We start from the raw sequence: 10,206 nt of genomic DNA on the forward strand, positions 1-10,206 counted from the left end.
AAATAAAATCAGTCAAAACAAAATAGAGCAATACAGGGCTTCAAATTAAGTTAATAGGAAATCAAAAAATGGTTACCATAGTATATCCTGCTATCTTTGGAATATCTGTCCATGCCATCAAATTTAGTACAAATAGACAAATTGGAACAGAATATAACCAAACTAAACAGAGTGATGAAAACAATATGGGCTTCAAATCATGACACAAGATTCACAATGACCACTGCCTTCCCTTTTTAGACAGTTCCTCCCCTTTCACTTTCACAGGGTGCATTTTACATTTTGTATCCCACAACTCCTTTAGTTTTTAGATTAGGGAAGCAACATGCTATTTACCTAAGAGATTCTGGATCTTTTTACCCCTGAACATGATCTCAAGTTCTATCCATTTACCTACAAGAGCCTCAGGATTTTCCTTCCTTATAGCTGAGTAGTTCTCCATTGCATAAAAGTTTTTTTTTGTTTTTTTTTTTTGTTTGTTTTTTTTGTACCAGGGATTGAACTCATAACCTTGTGCTTGCCAGGTAGGTGCTTCTCCTGCTAAGCTAAACCCCTGGTCCCATGTATAGAGCATCTTGATGGACCCTATCTCCTGATTTATTTTGCTGTTTCTTTTTGTTAGTGTATCAAGGCCATCTATGTTAGAAATTATAACAAACCTTCTCTGCCTCATTTCTGCTATGCTATTTTTCTGCCATTGGTTGTCTACTTTTCTCCTTCATTCCACTGTCTGTCCCGTTCATTGAGGCCTTTCTGCCACTGTTCCTGGAATCCTGGAGATTTTTTTTTCCTCTCTCTCTAGATGTCCTTCAGTATTTTTTGCAGAGTTGAATTGGTGGTCACAAACTCCCTCAGTTCCTCTTTGTCATGGAAGCATCTTGTTTCTCCATTAATTTTGAAAGATAGTTTTTTAGGGTACATTGATCTGGGTTGGAGATTATTTTCTTTCTGGGCTTGGAATACTTCGCTTCAAGCTCTTCTGGATTTGATGGTTTTTGTTGAGAAGTCTGTCATGATTCTGATGGGTTTTCCTTTATAAGTGATCTGTTTCTTTTCTCTAACAGCTTTTAATACTTATGTTGAATTTCTGGGATCTTGATTATTATGTGTCTTGCTGTAGATCTATTTTGGTTATAGCTGGCTGGAGTTCTGTATGCCTTGTTTATCTGAAAATCATTTCCTTTTCTTATACTTGGGAAGTTTTCTTTAATTATTTCTGTGAATAGCCTTTGTATTGTTACTTTTTTTTTTTTTTTTTTTTTTTTTTTTTGCGGTACCAGGGGCCAAATTCACAACCTCACACTTGCCAAGCAGGCACCTGTGCTGCTGAGCTAAATCCCTGGCCTTGGGGGGTTTTTTGTTCCTTGTTATTTTTAAGAGATCTTTCCTTTCGTGATCGCAAGTTACAAACCTGTCTCCAAGATTTGATAGTCAACTTTAGTTTCTTTCAAGCAGTTGTGCAGCTTTCAATGGAGTTTTTAATTTCCTAGTTATCTCTTTAAATCTGTTTCATGTATTCTAATTTTTTTATATCTTCATTGAAGGTTTCCCTCCTTTTTCTATGCTCCTCTATTCTTCCATCTGTGTCTTTTTTAGAGGTGCTTAGCATTTCTTTTATTATGTTTCTTATATGTCCTTTTACTTGTAATAGTATTTCTGGTTTGGGTTTTTTTTTTTTTTTAACAGGATTGAACTCATGACCTCATGCTTGCCAGGCAGGCACTTATGCACTGAGCTAAATTCCTGGCAGTACTTCTGTTCTAAGTTCTTTTATAGTTTCACAAAGTAGTTTCTTTATGTCAGTTGCTGTTATTTCAGAAACTGCAGGTGTGCACCTCCCTGATCTTTTCTGTGTTTACCTCTCCTGGACCAGTACTGTTTGGGTTGGAGGCCAGAGGCTGCCTTTTGCTTCTTCCTCTTATCATGTTCCTCGTTTCTTCCAGACAAGGGGTAGCAGGGTCCCTGGCACTTCCTGTATTGGTTATAATTACTCTGAAGTGTGCTGGCTTGGATTTCTGCTGTTTGCTGCTTTCCCTAATCTGCTGGTGACTACTGGAGTACAAGCAGGAGCGGGGCAGGTTAACCACAGGGAGACTTCACCATGTTAGTGTGCACTGGGCAGGTGGGGTTGATTAGGGATAGCTTTAGGGAAACCTCGGCCTTGGCTACTTGACACACACAGGGGTGGAATCAGTCCAAGCAATTTTCACCAGTCTGTTTTGCACTAGGAGTGGCTGAATAAAGCTACTGCAGTTCTGGTTCTGGGCTTATCCTGCCCAACTCCAAAATGGCGCCCAGGGAATCTTCCACTCCTGCGGGAGGACTGAGTCCCCCACACTCACCGCCAGGCAGTGCAGTTCTCCAGTCTGCTGCTTCCCTCCACAACTGCATCTTCCCGCCAAGGCCTTCAGGCTTGCCAGCCACCTGCTTCACTGTGACTGAGCATCTCCAGATTCCAGTGGCACTGCTCACACAGTGGGACTGGCTTTGGTGAAAGCACCTCTAGCCACTGCCTTCTGTTTAAGTTTTTCTTTTCTTTTATTCTCTCTGTGGACTTTGATTCTCATTTTAGTTTCTTTCTGGGTCAAGGGGACCCATTTCTTCCCTTCTGTCTTCTCCAGAATGCTGTATTCCAGCATCTGGGCTGTTTCTCTCAAAGAAGCTGTTTACTCTGCTGCTTACTGTTCCCCCATCTTCCTAGAATCCCCCTAGATTTTTTATCATTGCCAATTGGAGTTCTATATGCCTCATTTATCTGTATGTTCAATTCTTTTTCTTGACAAGGAAGATTTTCTACCATGATGTCTGTGAACACTTTTTTGATGTCATTTGGGGTAGCTCCTGCTTTTTCATCAGTTGATCTTAAGTTATTCTTTATCTTGGCTATCTGCTGCTATGTTGATTTCTTATAGTCCCTTGCTATTTTTAAGAAATCTTGCTTTTACTGGTCATTAACTGTAAGCCTGTCTTCAGTATCTGAGATCCTGTCCTCTCAATGGCCTAATCTGCTTTGAATACTTGCAGTGGAGTTTTTATTCTCATGGATAACTGCTTGAATCTGCTTCACAGATTCCATATCTTTTCTTTGCTTCCTTAAGCTTATCTGTCTACCTATTTATTTATTTTTGCCTGTGTCTGCTCTAATATCGCTAAGCATGGTGTATATTTTGGTAATCTCTGTAGTTGTCTGAGAGATTATTTCTGATTTCATTTTGTCCACAGTCTCATTCATTTGCTTCGGAGTAGCCTAAGGGGGGCTTTCAGATTGTCCCACCTCATTGCCCTCTGGATTTCCCTTTGGTGAACTGGATATCTGGGGTTGCATTTTGTTTAAGTTGTGGTTTTGTTTTTGAGGCAGGTTTTCACTGTATGTTTCTAGCTGCTTTGAATTCACTGGGGCACTCAGGTTGGTCCTCCTGCCTCAGCCTCCTGAATGCTGGAATTACAGGTGTATACTACTACATATGGCTTTGAATTTTTATTTAATAATATTCTGGAGATTTTTTTCTTCCTCTATACTAATGGTTTGAGTTCTGTTTGTTTATTTTTAAATTTTCATTTAGTGGTACTGGGGATTAAAACCTAGGGCCTTCACACTAAATTATGCCCTCAGCTCTTTTTAGAATATTTTGAGACAGAATCTCACTCATTGCCTTGGCTGGGCTTGATCATGGGAGCCTTCTGCCTCAGTCTCACAATGCTGGGACTATGGGCATGTGTCACCATCCCAGCTAGTGTGTTGATCAGCAGTTGCATAGCATTTCCTATCCAGCTGTTCAGTGGTGTGTGTAGCCCTGAGTTTCAATCTGCTGTAGTTATAAGTATTCCTGAAATGAATCATTTTGTACTTATATCATTTTGCACATGCATTATAAATGTAAAATAAATCCCCAGATGCAAAATATATGTGCCTATATTGTTGATAGACAAATATAAGCACCATATCCCTTGATAGTTAAGATACTTTCCTTTCTTTGTTCTTCTAAGGGAGTGTGTGTATGTGTGTGCACGTTTGTATATAAGACTATAACCATCTAAAATTTAATCCTATGTGGAACCAGATCCAGCTGTATTTATTGTGCTTGAGCCTCTTACTATCTTTTTATTTATTTATTTAGGTCTTTCAAGGCAAGGTCTCGATATGCAGTGCAGGCTGGCCCTGGGCTCACTTTGTAGCCCAGGCTGGTCTCGAACTTGCAGTGATCCTCCTGCCTCAGCTTCCAGGTGTTAGGATTGCAAGACTGTGCCACCATTCCCAGCTGCCTGTAAATGTCTTTTCTGTTCCTCTTTTTATCCCTCAATTGACTTGCATGTGATAGTCCCCTGCCCTCTACTAATTTTCATCTGTTAATCTTCCAGTGATTTAAAAAGCAGATCTCCAAGCTTATTAGGTTTGTGTCTACAAAAAGCTCAAATTAAGTCACTAACATGATTTGTTCCTCCAGCTGGAGATCAGAATTCTACCTTTGTTTCATACTTGTAGTCTGAGTTAATCAGACCTAATTATTACATCTAATTCCTTTATAGTGAAGCATAGTTCTATGCTTTACTGTTATTTTAACTAGCCCTGTGAGTCTTACCATAAGAGAACTTGAACATGAAGAACTGAATTGATGCCTTCAGTTCTTCTGTCTGGTGCAGCATCTCAGGGTCCAGTGTGTGCTGTAGGCGAGGAACCACATAAGTTCCGTGCTGGTTAGTGAGTTATTGTCTGCCAACTCCACACTGTTCTTTACTCTCTGACCCTTGGACTGTGATGTTTTAATGACAATTTTAGATTCCACCAGTGGGAAGTTCCAGAGGAGACCTGTCAGGAGGAGGAGGATGGGACTGCTGTACCTGTCAGAGTCCTTCACATCTTCCTCCCTTCACTGCGGCAAAATCTCGGACTCCAGTCTCCCGCTCTTTCTGCTGTTTCCAGAATCCACCTCCTGGGGCAGCCAGGCAGAGCCTTCTCAGAGGTCTCCCTCGAGCACCATGGGATGCATCCATCCCTGCTAAATTCTAAGAGCTGTGGCCTCCTCCTTCTGATCCTCCCATGCCAGGGGTGGTAGCTGCTGTCTGCAGTTATTATCTGTGTTACCTTGATGGTCTTCTCTTGGTGACTGTTCTGTCCTCTAGTACCTGTTTAACTAAGTCTATTAAAATAACCAGCATAAGCGGGAATGGCAGTGCTCACCTGTAATCCCAGCACTCGGGAAGGCTGAGGCAGGAAGATTGCAAGTTAGAGTCCAGCCTGGGCAATTTAAAGACTTAGCAAGACCCTGTCTCAAAATAAAAATAAATAAATAGATGATAGATAGATAGACCAGATGAAGATATAACAGTACAAAGCTCATGAGTTCAAACTCCAGTACTGTAAGAAAAAAAAATCTGGCTGTGGTTTCTGTTGGAATGACTATTATCCCAGCTTTTTTTCCTTAAGGCAAATAAGCATCACATGCTCTGCTTAACTATGTATCTCGAATCAGACCTCACACTTTATAGAAATCACTATTAGAAATCACTATTATATCCCACTATTACTCTTCAGCAAAAGCTTCCCCTTATCCTAGAATCACTTTCTAATCACTTAGAAAATAAAGCATCTCCAAAAAAGGACTGCAAAATAATTTTGTTGGCTAAACTGATGGCTTCTGCAGGTTCTAAACCCATATGAGCACTAATGCAAACTGTCGAACAGGGAAGTTATTTTACGCAGTTTGGCTGTTACGTGCTAAGTGGCTACAGCCAACAGATGCAGTGTCACTGCTCCGCGGTGACCTCTGAACTAGAATTGGAACCTTATCTCAAGTGGGCTCCTCTGGGTAGGCTTGTCGCGTGTAAATCATCTTCATGGTATTTATGGAACGCTTTCTATATATACAGCTGGCATTCAGTGCTGACAGACAAGTAAACTTGCCTTTGTAGAACTTCAATTTCCCCCCCGGTACTGCAGATCAAACCGAGACCCCCTCCCAGTGCTTTCTTTATTTTTTATTTTGAGACAGGATTGTGCTAACTCACTAAATTGTCCAGGCTATTCCTGCCTCAGTCTCCCAGAGTGCTGGGATAATAGGTGTGTGCCAGCAACCTGTCAGGAACTGATCTTACAGAGAGTATAAAGGAAGTGAATGCTTTCTCAGAATTCCAGTAGCAAAGGAGACCAAATTCAATTCTGCACTTCAGAATGCCCAAAGTGAGTAGATTCAATAATGTGAGCCCTTCCTTAATAAAAGATTAAAGTGCACCCATGTTTTGGTTTCTGAATATCAATTCCCTGAAGGGGACATCGGGGCTTCTGGGAGAAGTGACTGGTTCCAGGAGTAGAATATGAAGCATACAAATGAGCCAGACGTACAGCCCCAGAAATGAGGAAAACCTTGACGAATCCAAGCCCTCTCCCTGGCAGGCTCCCATCCTGGCAGAAACATATATATCCAAACATATACATCATGCCTGTCATCTTCCAAAGAAGGAGTTAGGAAGCATCAGCATCCCAGGGCAATAATCTGATTTTACTCCCAGATCTTGTTTCTAGATACTGTTCTTCTCTAAAGTTCTTTGGAGAAATAACTAATCCTGGAACACATTGCTGTGCCAGACAATAAGAAAGTGACTTTATTTATTCTTAAAGAATTTACTTTGTGACATGATGCAAAAATCAGAGGTACATATAGAAAAGAGATGTACTCACAGATGATCATGGGCATGATTGAGTGAGGATGATCTAACCAGAAAACCTCTGTGCTGCTCAGCTACACCGAAGCTGAGGTTCTTGAGAGCACGACACGCTTCAGGGCTGAAAGGAATACATAGCTAGTGTTCTTTTTCCTCCCCCTCTCTGTCAACAGGATACACACCAACCTCCTCATAAGCCTTCCCAAGGGCAGCCATGTCCTCCTGAGCCTCAGAAAACTCCCCTTCCTGCATCCCCTCACCCATGAACCAGTGAACAAAGGCACACTTGGTGTACATCCAATCAAACTTGTGGCCCAGCTGAGCCCAGGTCTCACCTATGGTTGCTCAGCATGCAAACGGCCCACCGTCCCTTGGCTAGGTCTCCACCAGGAACCATAGTGGGAGGCTGGCAATTAATACCAACCTTGAAGCCAGTGGGGCACTGGTCCACAAACTGGATGCTGCGCTTGGTCTTGATGGTGGCAATGGCAGCGTGGACATCTTTGAGCACCACATCACATGGTACAACAGGCAGCAAGCCATGAATTTGCTATGGCGAGGGTCATATTTCATCATGTGGTTGGCTGGCTCAAAGCAGGCACTGGTGATCTCTGCTACAGAAAGCTGCTCATGGTAGGCTTTCTCAGCAGAGATGACAGGGCCAGAGGAAAGTGGATGAGGGGTTAGGGCACCAGCTTGGTCTAGAGTTCTGTCAAATTAACATTCAGGGCTCCATCAAATCTGAGGGAAGCAGTGATGGAAGATAATCTGGATAATAAGGTGGTTCAGGTTAATGTAGGTGGGGTGTTCAAGATTGTGAAGGCACAATCAGAGTGCTCCAGGGTGGCGTGGGTGGTGAGTTGTAGGCTCTACTACAGCTGTGGGGAGCTGGGTAAATGGGGGACCCCAGCTTGGCCATAGTCAACAGAAAGACACGCCATCATCAGCAGGGAGGTGAACCCAGAGCTAGTTCCCCGCTGCCAAAGCTGTGGAAAACCAGGAAGCCCTGCAGACCTGTGTACTGGTCAGCAGTTTCCTAACTCAGTCCAAGACAAGGTCAGTGATCTCCTTGCCAATGGTGTGGTGCCCACGGGCATAGTGGTCGGCAACATCTTCCTTGCCTGTGATGAGCTGCTCAGGGCAGAAAGCAGACAGTAGGTACCAGGGCACACTTCATGGATGATGGTGGGTTCCAGGTCTACATACCCTGCCCTGGGCACCTGTTTGCCAGCGCCAGTCTCGCTGAAGAAGGTGTTGAAGGAATCATCTCCTCCTCCAACCATCTTATCACTGGACGCCGTGTTCCAGGCAGTAGAGCTCCCAGCAGGCATTGCCAATCTGGACACCAGCCTGGCCGATGTGGGTGGAGATGGACTCACACATGATGGCTATGAGTCAGAGGGCGAAGGCAACAGGAGCAGACACCGGGTCCCATTACTGTCCTCAGCAAGCCAAGGGTTGGAGGAAGTGACTTTAAAGTGATAGGAATTTATTGAAAGAGTAAAAGAATCAAATTGAAGGAGTCTCCATTGGCCAAATCTAGGGTAACGTGAACATACAAATAAATACTGTTAGTATTGGATTATGACTCACTAAATAAAATCAGGGGAGCCGCACACTGATAAAAATAAATGATGAGCTAAATGATGCGGAGAGAGGAGCCTCTTCTGTACAGCAGAATTCTGTCCCTAGAACTGGAAGAGTTCCAGGCTGTGGTGGCACACGCCTATAATCCTAGCACATGGGAGGGAGGCTGAGGCAGGAGAATTGCTGTCAGTTTAAGGCCAACCTGGGCTACATAGCGTATTCACAGCCAGGCTGAAAGATTGATGGAATTAGCAAAATCAGTGTCTGGAAATCATCATAGTAATAACTGATTCAGGCAAAACTTATGCATGGATGTGAAAATGAGTGGGTGAAGATGGTTGAACAAATACTTTTTTAAATTTTCATTTTGACCATACTAGGGATTGAACTCAGGACTTTTGCACTGAGTTGCATTCCCAGTCTTTTATTACTATTTTTAAGACAAGATCTTACTAAGTTGCCCAGGCAGAATAAAAATTTGAGATTCTCCTGTTTCAGCCTCCCTGTAGTGTAGTGCACACTACAGGTGTACCCTATCATGCCCAACTTTGACAAAAATGCTTGTATGATCTCAGAGTCTCTCTTCAGAAATTTCTTATTCATCACAGAGAAAAATGGTAAGTTTATAATGGAGAAACTGGCAAGTGACCCCTTGATCAAGGCATCAAAGCTTCCACACACAGAGAACAAAGCATCCCATCTACAAGATTTCCATTCCCATCCCATCCTGAGTCTGATTGTTAGAAATATCAGGGAGGGGCTGGTGGTGTGGTGGAGCACAGGCATAGCACGCCGAGGCCGTGGGTTCAGTTCCTAGCACCAACAGAACAGAAAACACCAGGAAAACCCAAATTGAGTCACAAGCTCCAAAATAACTGTCCTGTCCTCTGTAGTAAAATGTCAACCTCAGGAGTGACACAGAACTGTGCTAGACTGAAGAAAAATGGACTCCTAGGTCCTGGGTGAGAAGAAAATGTAATTTTGTCTCTTTCTGTTTTGCTTTTTGACATTTTTGGGAAATCTGGGTAACTGAATAGTGGGAACTATAGATTATATGGTTGTGTTCCGGCACTGTTACTACCCTGATTTTGGTGATAGTGCTTTTTTTTTTTTTTGTAAATACACATTGAAGTATTTAAGAGTTATGTAATTTAACTCTCAAACGGTTTCATAAAAAATATGTGTGTACACGTAGGTATATATTTTTGCGTATGCTCGTGAGTATGAAGTCTGCATAGCTCTGGTGTACACATTTGTGGTGGTTGCTTGTCTGACACAGGGTCTTGCTAAGTTGCAGAGGCTGCGGTCAAACTCACAATCTTCTCACCTAAGCCTCCTGAGTAGACAGGATCACAAGCATGTGCCACCAAGTTGGGCTACTGGGGGAAGAAAACAAATATATATATATATATATAGTACTAGGACCCAACCCAGGCCCTCATGCATGTTAGGCAACACTTTACCACTGAGCCACACCCTAGCCACTATATTTAGTTTTAATTATTTTATTGAGGTCTAAAAACTGTCATAGCTGGGCCAGCCTAGGCTACAGGATGAGATCTTATCTTAAACAAAACAAAACAAAAGAAACTCTTCGATTTTTCCTCACATATTTACATATTTTAATAGTCATGCTGTATGGGCTGGGGATTTAGCTCAGCAGCATAAGTGCCTGCCTGGCAAGCACGAGGTCGTGAGTTCAATCCCCAGTATGGCAGAGAGCTGGGTGTGGTGGCTCACGCCTGTAATCCCAGCACTCTGGGAGGCTGAGGTGGGAGGATCCTTTCGAGTTTGAGAGCAGCCTGGGCTACAAAGTGAGCTCAAGGCCAGCCTGAACTGTGTATCGAGACCCCATCTCAAAAAAGACCAAAAAAAAAAAAAAAAAAACCCAAAAAACATGCTACATTAAACATTTCAACAATCAAAATATGCCCTCCAATGTTTCCTCAGTGACCTTTA

General features: G+C 42.7%; 1 pseudogene; it reads right to left on the bottom strand.

Annotated features, from left to right (window-relative positions):
* Window positions 1-6,798: 6,798 nt before the first annotated feature.
* Window positions 6,799-8,043, bottom strand: LOC100730112 (tubulin alpha-1B chain-like; annotated as a pseudogene).
* Window positions 8,044-10,206: the final 2,163 nt, after the last annotated feature.

This window comes from Cavia porcellus, unplaced genomic scaffold (assembly GCF_034190915.1).
Source record: "Cavia porcellus strain 051 isolate PalLab524CR breed Dunkin Hartley unplaced genomic scaffold, mCavPor4.1 scaffold_8, whole genome shotgun sequence".
In the NCBI taxonomy this organism is placed as follows: Eukaryota; Metazoa; Chordata; class Mammalia; order Rodentia; family Caviidae; genus Cavia; species Cavia porcellus.